Consider the following 23,756-nt stretch of genomic DNA (forward strand, 5'->3'; position numbering starts at 1 on the left):
GGGAGGAATCTGAGCCTGGGCTGCTGGTTGGAAGATCTAGATGCTGAATGGCACCAGGTGCTGATAGCCTGTGGTGTCCATCTCCACAATAAAGACTCACCTGGGCTAGACTGGCCAAGTCTGAGGCCTGGGATGGGCCCTCCCAAGGTGAGACTCTGGAGAGCCATTTGCTTCTGTTACCATAAGGATAAAAATGTTCCCGGAAGGGAAAAGTCCTTATAAATGGAATAAAAGATGGCTTTGTGAACAATGTTCCTCCATACCCCAGCACCCTTTGGGATGCTGCCCTGAAACAGGATGCTATTATCCGGAGCCATTCTGGAATTTTAAAAGGAAGGGACAGAATTCTAGTCTTGAACAATCCCTGGAGTAAATTGTTAGCTCCTTGTGTGTGACTTTTTCTCCTCCTACTGAGAAAACCAAACTTGTACAGCTCTGCCCTGGACCCTTTCCCCTTGGTCTCTCCTTGCTTCTTGGCTCAGCTTACCTCAGCCTTCTCACCCTCCCTGTGTAATGTCACCCACTCTCACGGCAGCCAGTAGAACTGAAGGGCTGGATAAGGAGCACAACGCCAATCTGAACCTAAGTGAAGGAGACAGGGGAGGAAGGGCGGGTGGAAGCATCTCGAGCCACCAGCAATCTAAGGAAGTTTGACAAGCCTGCGGGGGTGTCCTCGAGCCAAACTGCCACCAGAAGCATCCTGGCCTCCAAGGAACAGGCTGCCTTAACACCCCTGCCATGCTCAGTCACTGGCCGGAAGTGCATGTGGTAAGCATGGCCTTGGTGCATGGCGATAGATTTCAGAGAGCAGCAGCTGGACCTTGGGCAGTTAAGTTCCCTGAACTTGGAGGTCTGCGAGACTCATGCTTACGGCTGCCACACTTGGAGTCCTCCTCACCTCGTCCCCACCCACCCAGCTTCTACCACCCTTCAGATCTTAGTTGAAACATCACTTCCTCAGGGAAGTCATCTCAAACACTTGGATTGGCCAGGCTTCCTTGCTCTCTGCTCCCACAACACATAACTTTTCTATAAGTTCCTGTTCAATTACCTGACTCCCCAGATGCACTCTGAACTCAGAAGGGCTGGAACTGTGTCTATATTGTTCCCCACTGAATCCACACTACGTGGCAACACCTGGCCCCTGGAAGACAATAAGTGTTTGTTGAATGAACGAATGACTAGTCGCTGATGCAGCTGAGATAGCTCAAATTGTGTGACAATCTTCGTTTCAGGGAATATGCTTATGAAATTGCTCGTTCTCGATAAAAGCTTCACATTTATGTGGTATTTTCAATTTTCAGGCTGAGCTTTCAGAACAATTTAAGAAACCCCTGAGGGAAACATTTCAAGTTAGAGCAATGCTCCTGAGTCACGGTGGCTATTTCCCAATTCCATCTTGGAATAGAGTCTGGGGCAAAAAGAGATGGAGACAACAGGTTTCAGGACAAACCTAAATCCTCATACTGATTTGATCACTAACAGGATCTTAAATTTCTCCTCTGGAAACTTGTGATCATACTTCTTTTCCTTCTTGGGTTAGTAAGAGCCCTAAAAGACATAATTGATGTAAGAATGTGTTGGCTAGTTCTGATGCCAGCCCAACCTGGATTGTATTACTACTGCTATTCTTTATGGACTATAAGTCAGGGTGACGGGAGTACGGAGGTGAGTGAGCGAAGGGGAGGGAAGGTGTAGATCAGGACATCAAGACTCCCCAAAATATTTGGGGGAGAAGTTGTGCCTTGGAAAATAACACGGGGGTTCAGAGAAGACAGAGTTTCCTGAAAGGACACCAGACCTGTCTGAAAAGTAAGGAGGGATGTATAAGCCATGGAGACCCATTCACATGACTGTGCATTAGGTGTAAAAATAGGACCCTGAGGTTGCCAGACTCTGAAATGATTGCCTTAGTTCTAACTAATACTCTTAACTGGGAAAAATGTGGGCAGTTCCGTGGTATGAAGCAGCACTTCCTGACAAAGAAGTCTGTCGATCCATTTAAGATGTTCCGAACAGTGTCCCTCAAGATGTCTAAAATGCCTCAGCCAAGTTGGCCAGAGCCTTAGGAAACATTACATGCTGCTGAGAACCATGTCGGTTGGCAGAAGCTGCTCTGTGCACAGACCAGTTCATCCTCAGCCCACCAGGGATGAGCCTCTGGGGCCCCTCCCTGCTCCCAGAGCACCCAGTGGAAGCACCTAGGGATATGAGCCCCTTTCTGGTTGTTCCTGAAGTTGCATGGCATGCTTGGAATGAATACTGGCATCAGAGAACCCAGAGATCTGGGTTCAAGCCTTGAGGTCACCAAATCAGCTCTAGGACCTTGGGCTATCTCCTTGACGATGACTTTTTCATCTATAAAATGGAGCTATAGTAGCAGCCTTCCTCACAGATTTGGTATAAGAATTTCATATAATGTATGTCAAGTATCTGGCACACAGTAAATGTTCAGTAAATGAGAATTATTCTTATTTAACTTAGTCAGGAGTGGAAAACAGACCTGATTTGGACACTGGTTTTGCTACTTACTAGCTGTGTGATCTTGGGCAGGTTACTTAACCTCTGTGAGCCTCGTTATTTTCCTTATTTGTAAATTGGGAAAATACTACTTAACCTGCCGTGGTGTTGTAACAATTAGAGTTAATTTAAGAAAGATGCCTAACTAAGTACCTGGCACATAGTAGTAGTACTCAATAAAAGTTATTTGTTAGGATTATTTGTAGATCAAAGAAAGAATAAAAATTCTTGATTTGGTTTGTACAGAGCAAGTATGTGTAAGGATAACAAGCCAATTTGAATTGTTCTGTGGAAACAAATTGTCTTCTAAGACAGGCTGCCTTATTTCCTCAGGTTGGACCAGTTCTGAACCTGTGGGCAACAGAGGCAGAGGCTGGGGACTGGCCCCAGGGCCTGGAAGGGACAGACCCCAGCCCCCTCCTATGGGGGCCTCCTTCATCTGTCAATTTTCCAGGAAACATTTTCGCCTCCAGCCGCAGGTGCCCTGAGGAGAGGTGGAGCATTAGGTCACCATTACTTATACTGCCACAGAATTTTCAGACCATGACACTCCTATCTCTCCCCAGGCTGGGCTGGCCCATCCCCAAGAAGGAAGGAAGCCAGGAGGTGGATGTGGTTACAAAACCATTTTATATCTGTTCTGTTTTTAATTGATTTCACAGTGCGGGAAGAAAAATCGGAATCCTTCCTACATTACCTTTCAATGCAGGAGTCCTCCTCTGGTTAGGAAACCCATCTGGGAAAGAGCTGGACTTGGTCTTTTTGTGGTCAGCGTTCCTCCCTGCAGCCTGCAAGCCCGGGCAGCGCTAGCCCTGCTCCCATCAGTGGGTCCCCGGTGCGCCACCCCCTTTACACGCTGGTTTGGAGAGAGGGGGAGCCCTGCCTCTGCCCTGGGCTCCAAAAGGGCCCAACTCTTTTCCACTTAGTGTAGCCTCCCTGTCAGCTGGGACCTCCCAGACCCTTATATCCAGGTACCACAGGCTCTGTGGAAGCCCAAGTCCTCCTGGGATTTTCATGGATTCCTGGGGGGATGCAGGGGTGACTAACTTTTTACAATTATCTTTGGCCTCGCAAATTTTTTGCACCTTGTGGCAAGAAAGTTCTCCCCTCCCCAGCACCCCTGCAAATGGTGTGTGATGTGTTCTTTGTCAGGATTTGATGGTTGTAAGGAATGGTCACATAATGAGCTACAGAGAAATCAGTGAACACATGCATGTTTCAGACTTCCATTCTTATAAGGCTGTTCAGCCATCCAGCCATGCATGTGGGAGGACAGGGGTACATCTGCATTTATTAACTATTTTTTAATATAAACTCTGCCTTTATGGAGGGAAACTAGGTGACTGAAGAACAAGGAGGTGGGAGATTTTGCATATCTTTTAAACTTTTTAAATTTTGTACCATTTATATGTACAACTATTATGTGCCTACATGAGCACACACATACACACACACACACACCAGACTAACCACACACACACACACACACACACCCATCCCACATCCCTCATTCTTTCTCCCTATGCCATCTAAAATGCTCTAGCCCCTTCTCTCTACAGAGCTAATCCTTCAAGGGCTGATTTCAGAAAGTCTTCTTTTCCCAACTACTCAAGTCCTCAGTAGTCCCTTTCACCCTCTCTGAACCCTGAATTTCCAGTCAGTCTTGCTAAGGTTGGGACCTACTGCACAAACCATCTCATAATGTACGAGTGTAACATAGTGTCAGTTTCCTGAGAGCTGTGCTTATCTCTAGTCAATTCCTTCAAGGTAAAGACCAGCCACAGCTTAGTTTCTCTGGATCTCTCACAGCACATAGCTGAACAAATGAACTAGAGGCAAAGGCAAAACTAGACAATTCTGAAGGAAAAAGGCATGGCTAAACCAAAATGCCCTTTGGAACTTCTATCACGTGCCTGGTATTAGCTCTTACTGCTCCCAGAACCAGTGGGGATGATGGAAGTGAGAAGCTGCTGTCACTGGACCCATTACCTGTCTCTGTTCCGTCGCAATGAGAACAGTTGGGTCTTTTCAAGGGGATGTGTTTTGGATGAACATCCCCATATAGGAACATACATGCTTATACAACATATACCTCAGCAGGTAGTAATCTTTTTGCTGATAGAGGGTCTTGCTTCGATGTTGATGGCTGCTGACTGATCACGGTGCTGGTTGCTGAAGGTTGGGATGGCTGTGGCCATTTCTTAAAATAAGACAACAATGAAGTTTGCTACACTGATCGACTCTTTCTTCCATGAATGATTTCTCTGTAGCATGCAATGCTGTGTGATAGAATTTTACCTATAGTAGAGCTTATTTCAAAATTGGAGTCAAGGGCTTCCCTGGTGGCGCAGTGGTTGAGAATCTGCCTGCCAATGCAGGGGACACGGGTTCGAGCCCTGGTCTGGGAAGATCCCACATGCCGCAGAGCAAGTAGGCCCGTGAGCCACAATTACTGAGCCTGCACGTCTGGAGCCTGTGCTCCGCAACAAGAGAGGCCGCGACAGTGAGAGGCCCGCGCACCGCGATGAAGAGTGGCCCCCGCTTGCCACAACTAGAGAAAGCCCTCGCACAGAAACGAAGACCCAACACAGCCATAAATAAATAAATAAATAAATAAAAATTAAAAAAAAAAAAAAAAATTGGAGTCAATCTTTTCAAACCCTGCCACTGCTTTATCAACTAAGTTTATGTAATATTCTAAATCCTTTGTTGTCATTTCAACAATCTTCACATCTTCACCAGGAGTAGATTTCATCTCAAGAAACTACTTTCTTTTCTTATCCATAAGAAGCAATTCCTCATCTGTCAATTCAATTTTTATCATGAGATTGCAGCAATTCAGTCACATCTTCAGGCTCCACATCTAAGTCTAACTCTCTTAGTATTTCCACCACATCTACAGTGACTTTCTTCACTGAAGTCTTGAATCCCTCAAAGTCATCCATGAGGCTGGAATCAACTTTTTCCAAACTCTTAATGTTGATATGTTGAGATTTTCCCATGAATCATGAATGTTCTTAATGACATCTAGAAAGGTGAATCCTTTCCAGAAGGTTTTCAATTACCCTTCTCAGATCCATCAGAGGAATCACTACCTATGGCAATGATAGCCTTGCAAAATGTAATTCTTAAATAATAAGACTTGAAAGTTGAAATGACTCCTTGATCCGTGGGTTACAGAATGGTTGTTGTGTTAGCAGGCATGAAAAAAGCATTAAACTCATTGTCTCCATCGCAGCTCTTGGGTGAGCAGGTGCATTGTCAACAAGTAGTAATATTTTGAAAGGAATCTTTTTTTTTTTCAGAGTAATAGTTCTCAACAGGGGGCTTAAAATATTCAGTAAACCATGTTGTTAACAGATGTGTTGTCATCCGGGCTTTGTTTATCCATTTATAGAGCACAGGCAGAGTAGATTTAACATAATTCTTAAGGGCCCTAAGATTTTCAGAATGGTAAATGAGCATTGGCTTCAACTTAAAGTCACCAGGTAAGGGCTTCCCTGGTGGTGCAGTGGTTAAGAATATGCCCGCTGGTGCAGGGGACACAGGTTTGAGCCCTGGTCCGGGAAGATTCCACATGCCACGGAGCAACTAAGCCCATGCGCCACAACTACTGAGCCTGTGTTCTCGAGCCCACGAGCCACAACTACTGAGCCCGCATGCCACAACTACTAAAGCCCACACAGCTAGAGCCTGTGCTCTGCAACAAGAGAAGCCACCGCAATAAGAAGCCTGCACACCACAGTGAAGAGTAGCCCCGGCTCACCACAACTAGAGAAAGCCCGCATGCAGCAATGAAGACCCAACGCAGACAAAAATAAATAAATAAATAATTTAATTTAATAAAAATAAAAAGGTCACCAGGTGCACTAACCCCCAGCAAGAGAGTCAGGCTGTCCTCTGATGCTTTGAAGCCAGGCATTGACTTCTCCTCTCTAGCTATGAAAGTCCTAGATGGCATCTTCCAATAGAAGGCTACTTTGCCTACACTGAAAATTTGTTTAGTGTTGCCACATTCGTTAATTATCTTAGCTAGATCTTCTGGATAACTTGCTGCAGCTTCTACATCAGCATTTGCTGCTTCACGTTGCACTTTGTTGTTAATGGAAATGCCTTCTTTCCTTCAACCTCTGCTAGCTTCAAACGTTTCTTCTGCAGCTTCCTCACCTCTCTCAGCCTTCATAGAATTGAAGATAGCTGGGGCCTTAAGCTTTGGCTTAAGGGAATGTTGTGGCTGGTTTAATCTTCTTTCCAGATCAAGGAAACTTTCTTCTTATCAGCAATAAGGCTGTTTCATTTTCTTATTTTTCATGTATTTACTGAAGTAGTAATTTAATATCCCTCGGGAACTTTTCCCCTTTGTGTTCACAACGTGGCTAACTGTTTGGTGCAAGAAGCCTAGCTTTCCCCCTATCTTTGCTTTCAACATGTCTTCCTCACTAAGTTTAATGATTTCTAGCTTCTGATTTAAAGTGAGAGATGATGTAAGACTCTTACTTTCACTTGAAATCTTAGAAGCCATTATAGGGTTATTAACTGGCCTAATTTCAATATTATTGTGTCTCAGGGAATAGGGAGGCCTCAGGAGAGATGGGGGAAGGCTGGTTGGTGGAGCAGTCAGAGCACACACATTTTGATTACTTTTGCTGTCTTATTTCTCCAAAGAAGACATACAGATGGCCAATAGGCACATGAAAAGGTGCTCAACATGGCTAATTATTAGAGAAATGCAAATCAAAACTATAATGAGGTACCATCTCATACCAGTCAGAATGGCTGTCATTAAAAGTATAAATAACAAATGCTAGAGAGGGTGTGGAGAAAAGGGAAACTTCCTACACTGTTGGTGGGAATGTGCATTGGTGCAGCCACTGTGGAAAACAGTATGGAAATTCCTCAGAAAACTAAAAATAGAATTACTTATATGACACAGCAATCCCACTCCTGGGCATTTATCTGGACAAAACTATAATTCAAAAGGACACATGCAACTCTATTTCATAGCAGCACTATTCACAATAGCCAAGACATGGAAACAACCTAAATGTTCATCAACAGATGAATGGATAAAAAAGGTGTGGTCCATATATACAGTGGAATACTACTCAGCCATAAAAAGAACAAAATAATACCATTTGCAGCAACATAGATGGGTCTCAAGATTTTCATACTAAGTAAAGTAAGCCAGACAGAGAAAGACAAATACCATATGATATCACTTATATGTGGAATCAAAAATATGACACAAATGAACTTACCTATGAAACAGAAACAGAATCATGGACATAGAGCACAGACTGGTGGTTGCCAAGGGGTAGGGGGTTGGGGGATGGATGGAGTGGGAGATTGGGGTTAGCAGATGTAAGCTTTTATATATAGAATGGGTAAATAACAAGGTCCTACTGTATAGCACAGAGAACTATATTCAATATCTTATGATAAACCATAATGGAAAAGAATATTTTAAAGAATGTATATATATATATGTGTGTGTGTGTGTATAACTGAATCACTTTGCTGTACAGCAGTAATTAACACAACATTGCATATCAACTATACATCAATTTTTTTTTTTTTTTTTTTTTTTAATTTATTTATTTGTTTATTTTTGGCTGTGTTGGGTCTTCGCTTCTGTGCGAGGGCTTTCTCTAGTTGTGGCAAGCGGGGACCACTCTTCATCGCGGTGCGCGGGCCTCTCACCGTCACAGCCTCTCTTGTTGCGGAGCACAGGCTCCAGATGCGCAGGCTCAGCAATTGTGGCTCACGGGCCCAGTTGCTCCGTGGCATGTGGGATCTTCCCAGACCAGGGCTCGAACCCATGTCCCCTGCATTGGCAGGCAGATTCTCAACCACTGCGCCACCAGGGAAGCCCCTACATCAATTTTTTAAAAGGTTTGCTATCTTATCTAGTTGTAGTTTGTGGCACCTCAAAATAATCGTAACATCAAAGATCACTGATCACAGATCACCTTAACAAATATAATAATAATGAAAAAGTTGGAAATATTGTGAGAATTACCAAAATGTGACACAGAGAAAAACGTTGTTGGAAAAATGGCACTGACAGACTTCCTCGATGCAGGGTTACCACAAACCTTCAGTTTGTAAAAAATGCAGTTATCTGCGAAGCACAATAAAGTGAAGTGCAATAAAACGAGCTATGTCTGTATAGACTATGCTTTTCCCTATAAATACATACTATGTATAAAAAACTCATAAAGTTTAATTCACAAATTAAGCACAGTAAGAGAATTTCTGAATTGGCAGCATCACTCCACTTGTCCTCTGAGGCCATTATCAAGTAAAATAAGGGTGACTCGAACGCAAGCACTGCAATATCGCGACAGTTGATCCGATAACCCAGATGGACGCTAAGTGACTAACGGCAGGATATGCTGGACAAAGGGCTGATTCACTTCCCAGGCTGGATGGAGTGGGATGGCACAAAATTTTGTCATGCTACATAGAATGGCCCACAATTTAAAACTTATGAACTATTTCTGGAATTTTCCACTTCATATTTTTGGACAAGTTGACCATAGGTAACTGAAACAGGGGTAAGTGGGGACTACTGTACTCCTCGCTTTTGAAAATGGAACCCGAACAGAAGAATGCCTCCCTCCTACAGCTGACCCCCACTCCCCAGGAGGGACGGGGAGGAGCAAGGAGGTCCCACCACCCAAAGCCCTAGAGGCTCTTACAGTGCTCCTTCCCCTCCCCTGTTTACCATGAATGGTGATGACCCTCAGCTGGTGCTCCCTCAGGGAGCAGCCAATCCCAGGAAGCTCCTACCCAACAGACCCAGGCCTGCGGGCCCTGCCACGGTTCCTCCGGGGCAGTCACAGTTCCATAAAACTCCAGGCACAGAAGGCAAAAGCCTTCATCCTCCTTGCCTCAGGCTTTCCAGAAATGCCTCTCCCAGGGACCAAGACTCTGCTGCCCTCTGCGATGCAGCTAAATGCCAGAATTAGCCAGACTCCTCTCCCGCCATCACCTTCCACAGCCCCTTCATCTCTAAAGCCTGAAACTCGGACGTCTGCTTTGGGAACCCAAAATAAAGTCTCATTTCCTTTCAAGTTCAAACTGCATCTGCCTGGGATTAGCAGAACAGCTAGTCTGCCACGCGGTGTCTCCCTCCATTTCTGGAAATCCCTGAAATATGCAGCCCGGTAAGCGTTTGTCTCTCCATCTGCCACTTGTGGTGCCACCATGGCAGTCTGAGCCCCCGGTTCACCTCACGCCCTCTTGTAACTCATTTCTCCAGGATGAGCTCTTTTACACATGTAGACTCACTGCAAGTAGGCGCAGGACACCTCCCCCACCCCAGCCGCCCCCCTTGATCCCACACAATTTAACTCCCCAGTCGAGGACAGAAGGCAGTCTAGGACAGAATATTCAGTTTCCTGAATATTTGGGAGCTAAGAAAAGTGGATAACTGTGTTCTTCCTGGAGCTCACAGGCCCAAAAGCTCCAACCTCTAGGCCATGTATAGCTCCCAACAGGCTCTCCCACCCTCAAGAATCTTTAGATCAACACTGGGTCTAGATCCCCTAAGACCCCTTTCCAGAGAGCAGGGGGCATTGTCCCCTTCTCCTGGCCTATGGCCGACTCATGCTGCACCAGCACAACTGGCCCTGGGGACCTCCATTTCCTTCAAGAGAAGCCCCATCTCTGATTCCCCAGGGCCCAGATAAGACAGCTGCACTACTCAACCTTGCATTGCCTGTGTTACACTAACTTAATGTGAAGTATGATACGCAGTATAATGGCCACCTCCCTCTACCAAAGATATACACATTTTAATCCCCAGGACTTACGAATACTGGTGGTTACTTGGCAAAGGGGAATTAAGGTTTCAGACAGAACTGTTTGTCAATCAGCTGACCTTGAGATAGGGCGATTACCTGCAGTGCTGGCTTGGACGCTGGAGGAAGGGGCCATGAGCCAAGGAATGTGGGTGGCTTTGGAAGCAGAGAAAAGAGCTCTACAGCCTCCAGAAAGGAACACAGCTCTGCCAGCACCTTGATTTTAACCACGTGAGAACCATGTCAGATTCTGACTTAGGATACTATAAAATCATATAAATTTGTTTTAAGCTGCTAAGTTTGTGGTAGTTTATTATGGCAGCAACTAGGAAACCAATACATGGAGGATACCAAGAATTCAGTCTAAATTCTAACTTCAGGAAAAACTGTTCTAACTCTTCACCACTTAGCATCTAAATCTGCAGCTGTCATACTCAGATTCATGATGTCTTCACCATTTGCTTCAAGAATAACTTGCTTTACTTTGGTGTAAATAGACAGTTTATCCTGGTGACTTCCTTGAAAACAAGAGAATCTGTTCCAAAGTTTCAAGAGCCCATCTCCAGAAACCCAAATGGCAGTTCTCTTTTACAATCCTCAAATGGCATTTCCCTTACTAAAATATAACATACTTTAAGTTCTTATTCTCTTGGAATCCTGATACGTAAATCACAGGTATCTCTCTAAGTCATCTTCCCTCCATTTCAATTGCTATTAGTGAGGTTCAAGGCCAGCTCTATCGCTTGCTTGAAACACTGTGAAGGCCTCCCTCCACCCCCATTCTATTACTCAACACTACAGTGGAGGGATCTTTCTAGAATCTGATCATCCTCCTGCTGATAAACCTTCCATGGCTCCCCATTGCTCTCAGGAGACCACACATGGCTTCCAAGCACATGATCGGCCCCTGCCCATGTTTCTGGCCTCATTTCCAGCACATGTAGAACCAGCACCAGGGTGGTTCTATCAAATGTGTAGTCACAGAGCACTGAGCGTCAACCTATGGAATGGACTGTGCAAAGCAGATCCCCACACTTTCACGGCATCGAGCTTGTATGACACAGCTGTGGCTATGATGGTTTGAACTTTGTCTTCCCCAAAATCATGTCTTGAAGTCCCAGCTTCCAGGACCTCAGAATGTGACCTTAGTTGGAAGTAGGGTTTTTACAGCTGTAATCAGTTAAAATGAGGTTATACGGCAGAAGGGTGGGCCCCTGTTCCAACATGACTGGGGATTCTTATAAAAAGGGGCAAGTGGACATAAGCACACATGCAGGGAGCGTGCCATGTGAAGATTGGAGGTACGTGGCCAGGAGCCAAGGAACCACCAGCAGCTAGGAGAGAGGTCTGGAGCAGATTCTTCCCTGGTACCTTCCGAGGGAGCATGGCCCCGATGACACCTTGATTTTGGAATTCTAACCAATTGAACTGTGAGGCAATAAACTTCAGTTGTTCTAAGCCACCTAAGTAGTGGTATTTTATTACAACAGTCCTAGGAAGCTAATATAGTGGCCCCACCGGCTCCTCAGCTTCAGACTTCTCCAGCATTTGCCAGCAGTGCCCATGGCTCTCTGTGTGAAAATGTGGACACACAGTAGGGCTGTGAAGTAGTGAAGGTCACATTTTCAAAGATCCACAAAACTCATTACTACAAAAACTGAGAGGCCCCTACCCTTTACTCTCTCACTGCTTCTCAACTTCATGGAAACCAGTGGCTAAGAAGAATTCATTAAAGGAGAGCATTAGTCAGTTTGCCTGCAGTGGCTTGGTTTTGTTCTCTTCCTCCTTAGAGATAATGAGGAGTCACGAACAATTCAATATGCTCAAAACATCAAATGTTCCGGTGAGATCAAAGCATGGCTTTCATCTCTTACCTTTGTTCCTGTTTCTTACTTCCACACAGTTTACTCCAATCCTTGTGTTCTCTTATTTTTTTAATACATTTATTTATTTATTTATTTATTTATTTATTTATTTATTTATGGCTGCGTTGGGTCTTTGTTGCGGTGCCCTGGCTTTCTCTAGTTGCAGCGAGCAGGGACTACTCTTCGTTGCAGTGCACGGGCTTCTTATTGTGGTGGCTTCTCTTGTTGCAGAGCACGGGCTCTAGGCGTGCGGGCTTCAGTAATTGTGGCATGCTGGCTCAGTAGTTGTGACTCACAGGGTCTAGAGTGCAGGCTCAGCAGTTGTGGCTCATGGACTTAGTTGCTCCACGGCATGTGGGATCTTCCCAGACCATGTATCGAACCCGCGTCCCCTACATTGGCAGGCAGATTCTTAACCACTGTGCCAGCAGGGAAGTCCCCATTGTGTTCTCTTAACTAAAACCAAAATGGACTTGACTTTTCAGTCCCAGTTAATAAGAAATTCCAGAAACTGCTCCAAACAAGATGTACACGCAAGAAAAGACTGTGCCGGGGAAGAGCAAACACAGTAAGTCACCACCCCTTCCTGGCAGGACTACTGTCTTCTGTGTGGGATCCAGGAGGCTGATTCTCAGGTAGGTCCCACCATCTCTGGGAAGGAGACTAACTGGACACAAGGGCCCTACTTGGAGTGGGTGAGGCTGGAACAAGGGGCCAGAAAGTAGGTTGGGGACTCACGCCAGATTTACTCCTAATCTCTAGGTGGAGAAATGTCCATAGGCAAGGGTGAGGAGGTGAAGGCCAGGCTTGAGGAGGAGGAGGAGAGGGAGAAAGGAGAAAAAGAAAGGAGAAGGAATGACTAAAAGGAGGGAGGGAGAGACTGAAAAGAAAATGGTTTCAGGGCTGATGGAGGGAGAGAGCCTGTGTCCTGTGGTCAGGCCCAGAGACAGTCTGTAGGATACTTGGCCCAGTCCTTGTCAACTTGGCCCACCAGAGGTGAGCTTGTGCCCCAGGCAAGGCTGCCTTCACACACAGGAGGACCATGCAGTGCCATGTAAAGGGCTTCCATAAAGGCCAACCCACCCCCAAATGTCTTCCCCATAAGCCTGACATTTGCCTCAGATTTCTTTGCCATTTGTCCCTGTGGATTAAATCTTTGTCTTGAAGCAAATAACTAAAGCTAAGACTTCTTGAGTGTTTACATCCTCCAGGCACTGTTCTAAGTGTCGTATATGTATCAGCTGACTTCATCTGTAAAATAGCTTCCCAAGGTAGGTGCCATGATAGTCATCACTCTCTCCACATTTCAGATGAGAAAACTGAGGCACAAACTAGTGGAGCAACTTACACAATGTCATCAAGCTGGTAAGCGGTAGAGCCAGGATTTGAACCCAGTCTGGCTGGTTCCAGAGTCCACATTCTTCTCATTGCACTACACTTATTCCCAAAATGAAAACCATCAGGAACTCTCCCACCATGGCTTTCAAAGCCATGTGTTGCTCCTTAATTGGGTTTTTTAGGATGAGAGGTTGTTTTGAAGATAATTAATGAGAAACATTTGGAACCATGGCCTCTGAGCACGTCTCTGTAGTCCTCCAGCTGGGTTCACTAATAATTACTGTTCACAGCCTCATGCCTTCCCCCCCCCCACACACCCCTGAGCTATGACTGGAAAGCAATAGACAGGCTCCACAAATCATAAAACTCAGCCTCATTACCTCATAATATCATGTGTAAAGGCAGGTCATCAGGCTGGCAAAGCTGTTACATCAAGTAGCATTACTGAATTTTTGGAAGCCAAATGACAACACTGGATGATAGAAAAAAAAGTCTGCTTGTCATCTGAGTTTACTGACACTTTGCTCTCAAGAAAACCTAAGCTTCTAAAGGCAGTGAGATTATGTAACAGTATTATTATCAAAAACAACAATAACAACCATCACAAAAATAGTCCTCTTAGGCAAATTTATCCATTAGAATGGAATGGTAGATCTGAAAATTACCTGATTTTACAGTTGAGAACACTGAGGCACAGAAGGTATACAGGTTTCAATGATTTACTGAAGGTCACATATAAGTCAGTAGTTTTTAATCCTAACAGTACAGCAAAATCACCTACAGAAGCATCTAAATATGCAGCTACTTGGGAACCACTCCAGACTTGCTGAGTCAGGACCTCAGGTGGGTGGCATCAAAGGGCAGCTGGACAGGTTTATTAGTGACAAGAACCAGGAGCCAAGGGTCCTGACTCCCACACATTCTCTCCCCCACCCCCTGTTGTCTGCTTTCCCACTCTCATTATTCCCAGGATATATAAAAGAGAAAGACATACACACAGGCATCTCTGTTTCATACACATACACAAAACCTTTAAGCAACATTTCCCTGTAATTGCACAGCACCTACCTCTATTTAGGTACTTATCATAGTGCATTAAAAGTATCCCCTGGGGCTTCCCTGGTGGCGCAATGGTTAAGAATCTGCCTGCCAATGCAGGGGACACGGGTTCGAGCCCTGGTCTGGGAAGATCCCACATGCCGCGGAGCAACTAGGCCCGTGAGCCACAACTATTGAGCCTGCGCGTCTGGAGCCTGTGTTCCACAACAAGAGAGGCCGTGACAGTGAGAGGCCCACGCACCGAAATGAAGAGTGGCCCCCGCTCGCCACAACTAGAGAAAGCCCTCGCACAGAAATGAAGACCCAACACAGCCAAAAATAAATAAATTAAAAAAAAAAAAGTATCCCTGACCCTGTGCCATAGAGAGTGATGTCTGACAAGGAAGTGCCTTCATTTTCTTAAGTTTTTTATATCCTGATAACAATATAAAGGAATAGAAATGAGGACACGTGGAAAGCACTGAGTGTGTACATGAATAGGAACAATTAGCATCTTTTACTTCATGAGGTCCAAGAAAGTCTGAGAATAAGTATGTGACAGGAAAGGACATGTGTCAGAATTACTTAAAGACCATGAGGAAATCTTGGTCAGTGGCACAGATTGAACCAATGTGGGAAGTTTCTCATTACGCTCCAAGCCCACATAAATTCTGGGTAAAATATAACAACAAAATGTTATTGTTGTTGTCATCATTATTACTGTCATTTCATAGCCAAACTCAAAACTAAGCAAGGAAAATTCCCAGGTACCAGGAAGGAAGTAGAAACTCAAACTCATAAAGTTGAGCAGGGGCTAAAAGCAAACTGTCCACAGGGACATGAGAAACAGGTGCTGGCAGAGAAGATGTGCGTTAACAGCCATGGGAACAGAATTAGGCTTCAGGCCAGCAGGTGGTAAGAAGTAGAAACTGACCTCTTTGAATAAAGCTAAAAGCCAGAAAGAGATGTTCCTTCCATGAAATAAGGACTAGAAGACTCTGCCCACTGGTCTAAGGAACAGCAGGAAGCTGACCATCTGCCCAACATTGTGGGTGGTGAAAGAGTAGACCTATAGAAATCAAACTTCCAAAATTGTACCATGTGTAGGTGTTAGTCAGAATTTCTCCAAACCATAACCAAAGGAAGTTATACTCAAAAAATAAACATAAAAAGTATCCAGGAATGAACTCTGCAAAGGCAAATGCGAACCAAGTGATACAGATGCCTGCACAATACAAGTTCACAGAGCTCTAAAAGGAAACTTTACCTACTGAAGATGAATTCATGGTAAATATGTCTAATTCTAGGAAGAAAGGAACTATCTTGAAATATAGTCAACAGATGAGATAGTTGGGAAAATTTGTACCCCAATAAACTACACATAATGGAATAATATGAAAAGATTTTTTTAAATGAGTATGTCTAAAATATTCAAAAAGAGTAAAAGATACAAAGTAACATGAAAAAGACACATGTTACTTTTTCATAATATCAGGGCGTTACGAAAAAGTAACATGCAAATACAAGAAAGCAGTATTTTCTGATATTATTATATATACCTGAAAAATATAAGCAAATGAATGGGAAACAATAATGGGACACAGTAAGGTGGTTAGGACAAGGTTAATAGAGAAATCAATGATCTTCCTATATAAAAGCAATAGCCCCTTAGAACATAATAACAAAAGATCACATTGAAAATAAACACAATAATCAAAACATAAAATACCTAGAAATAAATATGAAATATTTAAGATCTATATGAAGAAAACTTTAAAATACTACTGAGATATGCAAAAGATGAATTGATAAAATGTAAAGACAAACCTTACTTGTGCATAGGAAGATGTGATATCAAAGAATGTTAAATATCCCTAAATTTAATCTATTCTTGCCTATTTATTTTTCAGAAATAGAATTTGAAGGAATAATGGCTAAAATTTTCCCAAACGTAGTGAAAACTATATACCCACAGGTCCAAGAAGATCAGCAAAATCCAAGCAAGTTAAAGACAAACCACACAAAAATGTATCATAATCAAATTGCTGAAATAAGAAACAAAGATAAAATTTTAAAGGCAGTCAGACTAAAATAAAGCAAAAGACATTACACATAGGAGAACAAAATTTAAAATTCAATTAACTGGGCATTAGAAACAATGGAAGTGAAAAGAAAAGAAAATGACATCTTTAAAATGCTGAAAGAAAAATAAAACCAAAACTATTAGTCTAGAATTTATATCCAGCAAAAATATTCTTAAAAAGCAAAGGTAAAATAAAAACATTTTCAGGCAAACAAAAGCTAGGTGAATTCATTGCCAGCAGACTTGCACTAAAAGAAATAAAAGAGGATATTTTTCAAGCTGAAAGAAATACCAGACAGAAATTTGCATCTGTACAAAGGAATAAAGAAAAATGGTAAATATTTAATATAAAGTAATTAAATATAAAACACTTCTAATTTTTAAACTTCTTTAAAAAGACATTTGGTTGTTTAAAGCAAAAATAATTTATCGTGGGGTTTACAACATATGTAGAGGTAAAATGTGTGACAAGGATAATACAAAGGTTGGAAGAGAGAATTAGAAACATACAGATGCTATGTGATATAATATGTGAAGACAGGTTGTGATAAGGTGAAGATAGATATTGTGAATTCTACAACAACCACTATGAAAATAAGTTAACAAAAGGAAGAGCTATAGTCAATAAACCAATAGAGGAGGTAAAATAGAATATAAAAAACACTCAAAAAATTCAAAAGAGGATAGGACAAGATGAAAAGAAGGAACAGAGATCAATTGGGACAAACAGAAAACAAATAGCAGGTGGGGCTAATGGCGGACTCTGGGAGGGCTCACGCCAAGGAGTACTTCCCAGAATTTCTGCTGCCAGTGTCCTGTCCTCACGGTGAGACACAGCCACCCCATGCCTCTGCAGGAGACCCTCCAACACTAGCAGGTCACTAGAAGAATGCCAAGGAGAGGGCAGACAGCAGAAGCAAGAATTACAATCCTGCAGCCTGTGGAACAAAAATGATATTCACCAAAAGACAGACAAGATGAAAAGGCAGAGGACTATGTACCAGATGAAGGAACAAGATAAAACCCCAGAAAAACAACTAAATGAAGTGGAGATAGGCAACCTTCCAGAAAAAGAATTCAGAATAATGATAGTGAAGATGATCCAGGACCTCAGAAAAAGAATGGAGGCAAAGTTTGAGAAGTTGCAAGAAATGTTTAACAAACATCTAGAAGAATTAAAGAACAAACAGAGATGAACAATACAATAACTGAAATGAAAAATACACTAGAAGGAATCAACAGCAGAATAACTGAGGCAGAAGAACGAATAAGTGACCTGGAAGACAGAATGGTGGAATTCACTGCTGCAGAACCGAATAAAGAAAAAAGAATGAAAAGAAATGAAGACAGCCTAAGAGACCTCTGGGACAACATTAAATGCAACAACATTCGCATTATAGGGGTCCCAGAAGGAGAATAGAGAGAGAAAGGACCCAAGAAAATATTTGAAGAGATTATAATCGAAAACTTCCCTAACATGGGAAAGGAAATAGCCACCCAAGTCCAGGAAGCGCAGAGAGTCCCATACAGGATAATTCCAAGGAGAAATATGCTGAGACACAAAGTAATCAAATTGGCAAAAATGTGTATTGAAAGCAGCAAGGGGAAAACGACAAATAAGATACAAGGGAACTCCCATAAGGTTAACAGCTGATTTCTCAGCAGAAATTCTACAAGCCAGAAGGGAGTGGCATGACATATTTAAAGTGATGAAAGGGAAGAACCTACAACCAAGATTACTCTACCCGGCAAGAATCTCATTCAGATTCGATGGAGAAATCAAAATTTTTACAGACAAACAAAAGCTAAGAGATTTCAGCACCATCAAAGCAGCTCTACAACAAATGCTAAAGGAACTTCTCTAAGTGGGAAACACAAGAGAAGAAAAGGACCTACAAAAACAAACCCAAAATAATTTAAAAAATGGTCATACGAACATACATATCGATAATTACATTAAACGTGAATGGATTAAATGCTCCAACCAAAAGACACAGGCTTGCTGAATGGATACAAAAACAAGACCCGGGCTTCCCTGGTGGCGCAGTGGTTGAGAATCTGCCTGCCAATGCAGGGGACACGGGTTCGAGCCCTGGTCTGGGAAGATCCCACATGCCACGGAGCAACTAGGCCCGTGTGCCACAATTACTGAGCCTGCGCGTCTGGAGCCTGTGCTCTGCAACAAGAGAGGCCGTGATAATGAGAGGCCCGCGCACCGCGATGAAGAGTGGCCCCTGCTTGCCGCAACTAGAGAAAGCCCTCACACAGAAATGAAGACCCAACACAGCCATAAATAAATAAAATAAATAAATAAAGATACATGAAATTGCTAAAATTAAAAAAAACAAAACAAAAAAAAAAACAAGACCCATCTATATGCTGTCTACAAGAGACCCACTTCAGACCTAGGGACACATTCTGACTGAAAGTGAGGGGATGGAAAAAGATATTCCATGCAAATGGAAATCAAAAGAAAGCTGGAGTAGCAATACTCATATCAAATAAAATAGACTTTAAAATAAAGAATGTTACAAGAGACAAGGAAGGACACTACATAATGATCAAGGGATCAATCCAAGAAGAAGATATAACAATTATAAATATATATGCACCCAACATAGGAGCACCTCAATACATAAGGCAACTGCTAACAGCTATAAAAGAGGAAATCGACAGTAACACAATAATAGTGGGGGACTTTAACACCTCACTTACACCAATGGACAGATCATCCAAAATGAAAATAAATAAGGAAACACAAGCTTTAAATGACACAATAGACCAGATTGATTTAAATGATATTTATAGGACATTCCATCCCCAAACAGCAGATTACACTTTCCTCTCAAGTGCGCATGGAACATTCTCCAGAATTCATCACATCTTGGGTCACAAATCAAGCCTCAGTAAATTTAAGAAAATTGAAATCAGATCAAGCAACTTTTCTGACCACAACACTATGAGATTAGAAATGAATTACAGGGAAAAAAACATAAAAAACACAAACACATGGAGGCTAACCAATACGTTATTGAATAACAAAGAGATCACTGAAGAAATCAAAGTGGAAATCAAAAAATACCTAGAGACAAATGACAATGAAAACACGACGATCCAAAACCAATGGGATGCAGCAAAAGCAGTTCTAAGAGGAAAGTTTATAGCAATACAATCCTACCTCAAGAAACAGCAAACATCTCAAATAAACAATCTAACTTTACACCTAAAAAAACTAGAGAAAGAAAAACAAACAAAACCCAAAGTTAGTAGATGGAAAGAAATCATAAAGATCAGAGCAGAAATAAATGAAATAGAAACAAAGAGAACAATAGCAAAGATCAATAAAACTAAAAGCTGGTTATTTGAGAAGATAAAATTGATAAACCATTAGCCAGACTCATCAAGAAAAAGAGGCAGAGGACTCAAATCATTAAAATTAGAAATGAAAAAGGAGAAATTACAACAGACACCGCAGAAATACAAAGCATCCTAAGAGACTACTACAAGCAACTCTATGCCAATAAAATGGACAACCTGGAAGAAATGGACAAATTCTTAGAAAGGTATAACCTTCCAAGACTGAACCAGGAAGAAAGAGAAAATATGAACAGACCTATCACAAGTAATGAAATTGAAACTGTGATTTAAAATTTTCCAACAAACAAAAGTCCAGGACCAGAGGTCTTCACAGGTGAATTCTATCAAAGATTTAGAGAAGAGCTAACACCCATCCTTCTCAAACTCTTCCAAAAATTGCAGAGGAAGGAACACTCCCAAACTCATTCTATGAGGCCACCATCACCCTGATACCAAAACCACACAAACATACTACAAAAAAAGAAAATTACAGACCAATATCACTGATGAATATAGATGCAAAAATCCTCAACAAAATACTAGCAAACAGAATCCAACAACACATTAAAAGGATCATACACCATGATCAAGTGGGATTTATCCCAGGGATGCAAGGATTCTTCAATATATGCAAATCAATTAATGTGATACACCATATTAACAAATGGAAGAATAAAAACCATATGATCATATCAATGATGCAGAAAAAGCTTTTGACAAACTTCAACACCCATTTATGATAAAAACTCTCCAGAAAGTGGGCACAGAGGGAACCTACCTCAACATAATAAAGGCCATATATGACAAACCCACAGTAAACATCATTCTCAATGGTGAAAAACTGAAAGCATTTCCTCTAAGATCAGGAAAAAGACAAGGATGTCCACTCCCGCCACTATTATTCAACATAGTTTTGGAAGTCCTAGCCACAGCAATCAGAGAAGAGAAAGAAATAAAAGGAATACAAATTAGAAAAGAAGAAGTAAAACTGTCACTGTTTGCAGATGACATGATACTATACATAGAGAATCCTAAAGATGCCACCAGAAAACTACTAGAGCTAATCAATGAATTTGGTAAAGTTGCAGGATACAAAATTAATGCACAGAAATCTCTTGCATTCTTATACACTAATGATGAAAAATCTGAAAGTGAAATTAAGGAAACACTCCCATTTACCATTGCAACAAAAAGAATAAAATACCTAGGAATAAACCTACCTAGGGAGACAAAAGAACTGTATACAGAAAACTATAAGACACTGATGAAAGAAATTAAAGATGATACCAACAGATGGAGAGATATACCATGTTCTTGGATTGGAAGAACCAATATTGTGAATATGACTCTACTACCCAAAGCAATCTACAGGTTCAATGCAGTCCCTATCCAATTACCAATGGCCTTTTTTTACAGAATTAGAACAAAAAATCTGAAAATTTGTATGGAGACACAAAAGACCCCGAATAGGCAAAGCAGTCTTGAGGGGAAAAAACGGAGCTGGAGGAATCAGGCTCCCAGACTTCAGAATATACTACAGAGCTACAGTATTCAAGACAATATGGTACTGGCACAAAATCAGAAATACAGATCAATGGAATAGGATAGAAAGCCCAGAGATAAACCCATGCACCTATGGTCAACTAATCTATGACAAAGGAGGCAAGGATATATAATGGAGAAAAGACTGTCTCTTCAATAAGTGGTGCTGGGATAACTGGACAGCTACATGTAAAAGAATGAAATTAGAACACTCCCTAACACCATACACAAAAATAAACTCAAAATTGATCAGAGACCTAAATGTAAGACCAGACACTATAAAACTCTTAGAGGAAAACGTAGGAAGAACACTCTTTGACATAAATTCAGCAAGATCTTTTTTGATCCACCTCCTAGAGTAATGGAAATAAAAACAAAAATAAACAAATGGGACCTAATGAAACTTCAAAGCTTTTGCATAGCAAAGGAAACCATAAACAAGACGAAAAGACAACCTTCAGAATGGGAGAAAATATTTGCAAACGAATCAACGGACAAAGGATTAATCTCCAAAATATATAAACAGCTCATGCAGCTCAATACTAAAAAAAACAAACAACCCAATCCAAAAATGGGCAGAAGAGCTAAATAGACATTTCTCCAAAGAAGACATACAGATGGCCAAGAAGCACATGAAAAGATGCTCAACATCACTAATTATTAGAGAAATGCAAATCAAAACTACAATAAGGTATCACCTCACACCAGTTAGAATGGGCATCATCAGAAAATCTACAAACAACAAATGCTGGAGAGGGTGTGGAGAAAAGGGAACCCTCTTGCACTCTTGGTGGGAATGTAAATTGTTACAGCCACTATGGAGAACAGTATGGAGGTTCCTCAAAAAACTAAAAATAGAATTACCATATGACCCAGCAATCCCACTACTGGGCATATACCCAGAGAAAACCATAATTCAAAAAGACACATGCACCCCAGTGTTCATTGTAGCACTATTTACAATAGCCAGGACACTGAAGCAACTTCATGCCCATTGATAGATGAATGGATAAAGAAAATGTGGCACATATATACAATGGAATGTTACTCAGCCATAAAAAGGAACGAAATTGGGTCATTTGTTGAGACGTGGATGGATCTAGAGACTGTCATACAGAGTGAAGTAAGTCAGCAAGAGAAAAACAAATATCGTATATTAACGCATATATGTGGAACCTAGAAAAATTGTACAGATGAACTGGTTTGCAGGGCAGAAATTGAGACACAGATGCAGAGAACAAACGTATGGACCCCATGGGGGGAAAATGGTGGGGGGTGGTGGTGTGATGAATTGGGAGAGTGGGATTGACATATATACACCAATATGTATAAGATGGATAACTAATAAGAACATGCTGTATAAAAAATAAAATAAAGTTTTTTTCAAAAGAAAAAAAAACCAAATAGCAAACTATTATATTTAAACCTAAGTGTATCAATAATTACATTAAATATAAATTGTCAAATACTCAAAATAAAAGTCAGAAACTGACAAATTCGATAAGCCCAACAAGTGCTATCTTCAAGAAAACCCACTTTATTTTTTTCAACTTTTTAAAAATTTATCTATTTTATTTATTTATTTTTGGCCCCATTGGGTCTTCATTGCTGCGTGCCGGCTTTCTCTAGTTGTGGCGGGCTGGGGCTACTCTTTGTTGTGGTGTGTGGGCTTCTCATTGCGGTGGCTTCTCTTGTTGCGGAGCACAGGCTCTAGGCATGTGGTCTTCGGTAGTTGTGGCAATGAGGGCTCAGTAGTTGTGGCTCTTGGGCTCGAGAGCACAGGCTCAGTAGTTGTGGCACAAGGGCTTAGTTGCTCTGCGGCATGTGGGATCTTCCCATACCAGGGCTTGATCCTGTGTCCCCTGCATTGGCAAGTGGATTCTTAACCACTGCACCACCAGGGAAGCCCCAAGAAAACCCACTTTAAATACAAACACTCAGAAAAGTTAAAGGCTGGGATGGGAAAAGATATACTGGTAAAACAATCGTAAGAAAGCTGGAATGGCTATATTTATATCAGATGAAATGGATTTCAAGACAATGATTATTGTCAAAGGCAAGAGATATTCTGCAATAATAAAGTGGTCAAATCCTCAAGAAGACATAATCCTACATGTGTATACATCCAAAAGCAGATCTTAAAAAAATACAAAAAGCAAAAACTAACAAAACTGCAACAAACTTTTAAGACTTTTTCAGTTATTGATA

At 41.9% G+C, this 23,756-nt stretch overlaps 1 long non-coding RNA gene across 1 annotated transcript in view; it reads right to left on the reverse strand.

Moving 5' to 3' along the window:
- Window positions 1-8,394, reverse strand: part of LOC309659073 — a 41,942-nt gene extending 33,548 nt beyond the window's left edge. Inside the window, exon 1 of the long non-coding RNA XR_014262568.1 lies at window positions 8,190-8,394. This is a non-coding gene — a long non-coding RNA (uncharacterized lncRNA). The remainder of the gene's footprint in view (window positions 1-8,189) is intronic.
- Between the last annotated feature and the right edge of the window lie 15,362 nt (window positions 8,395-23,756).

The sequence above is a fragment of the Balaenoptera physalus genome, assembly GCF_965194825.1.
Source record: "Balaenoptera physalus genome assembly, chromosome: 3".
NCBI lineage: Eukaryota > Metazoa > Chordata > Mammalia > Artiodactyla > Balaenopteridae > Balaenoptera > Balaenoptera physalus.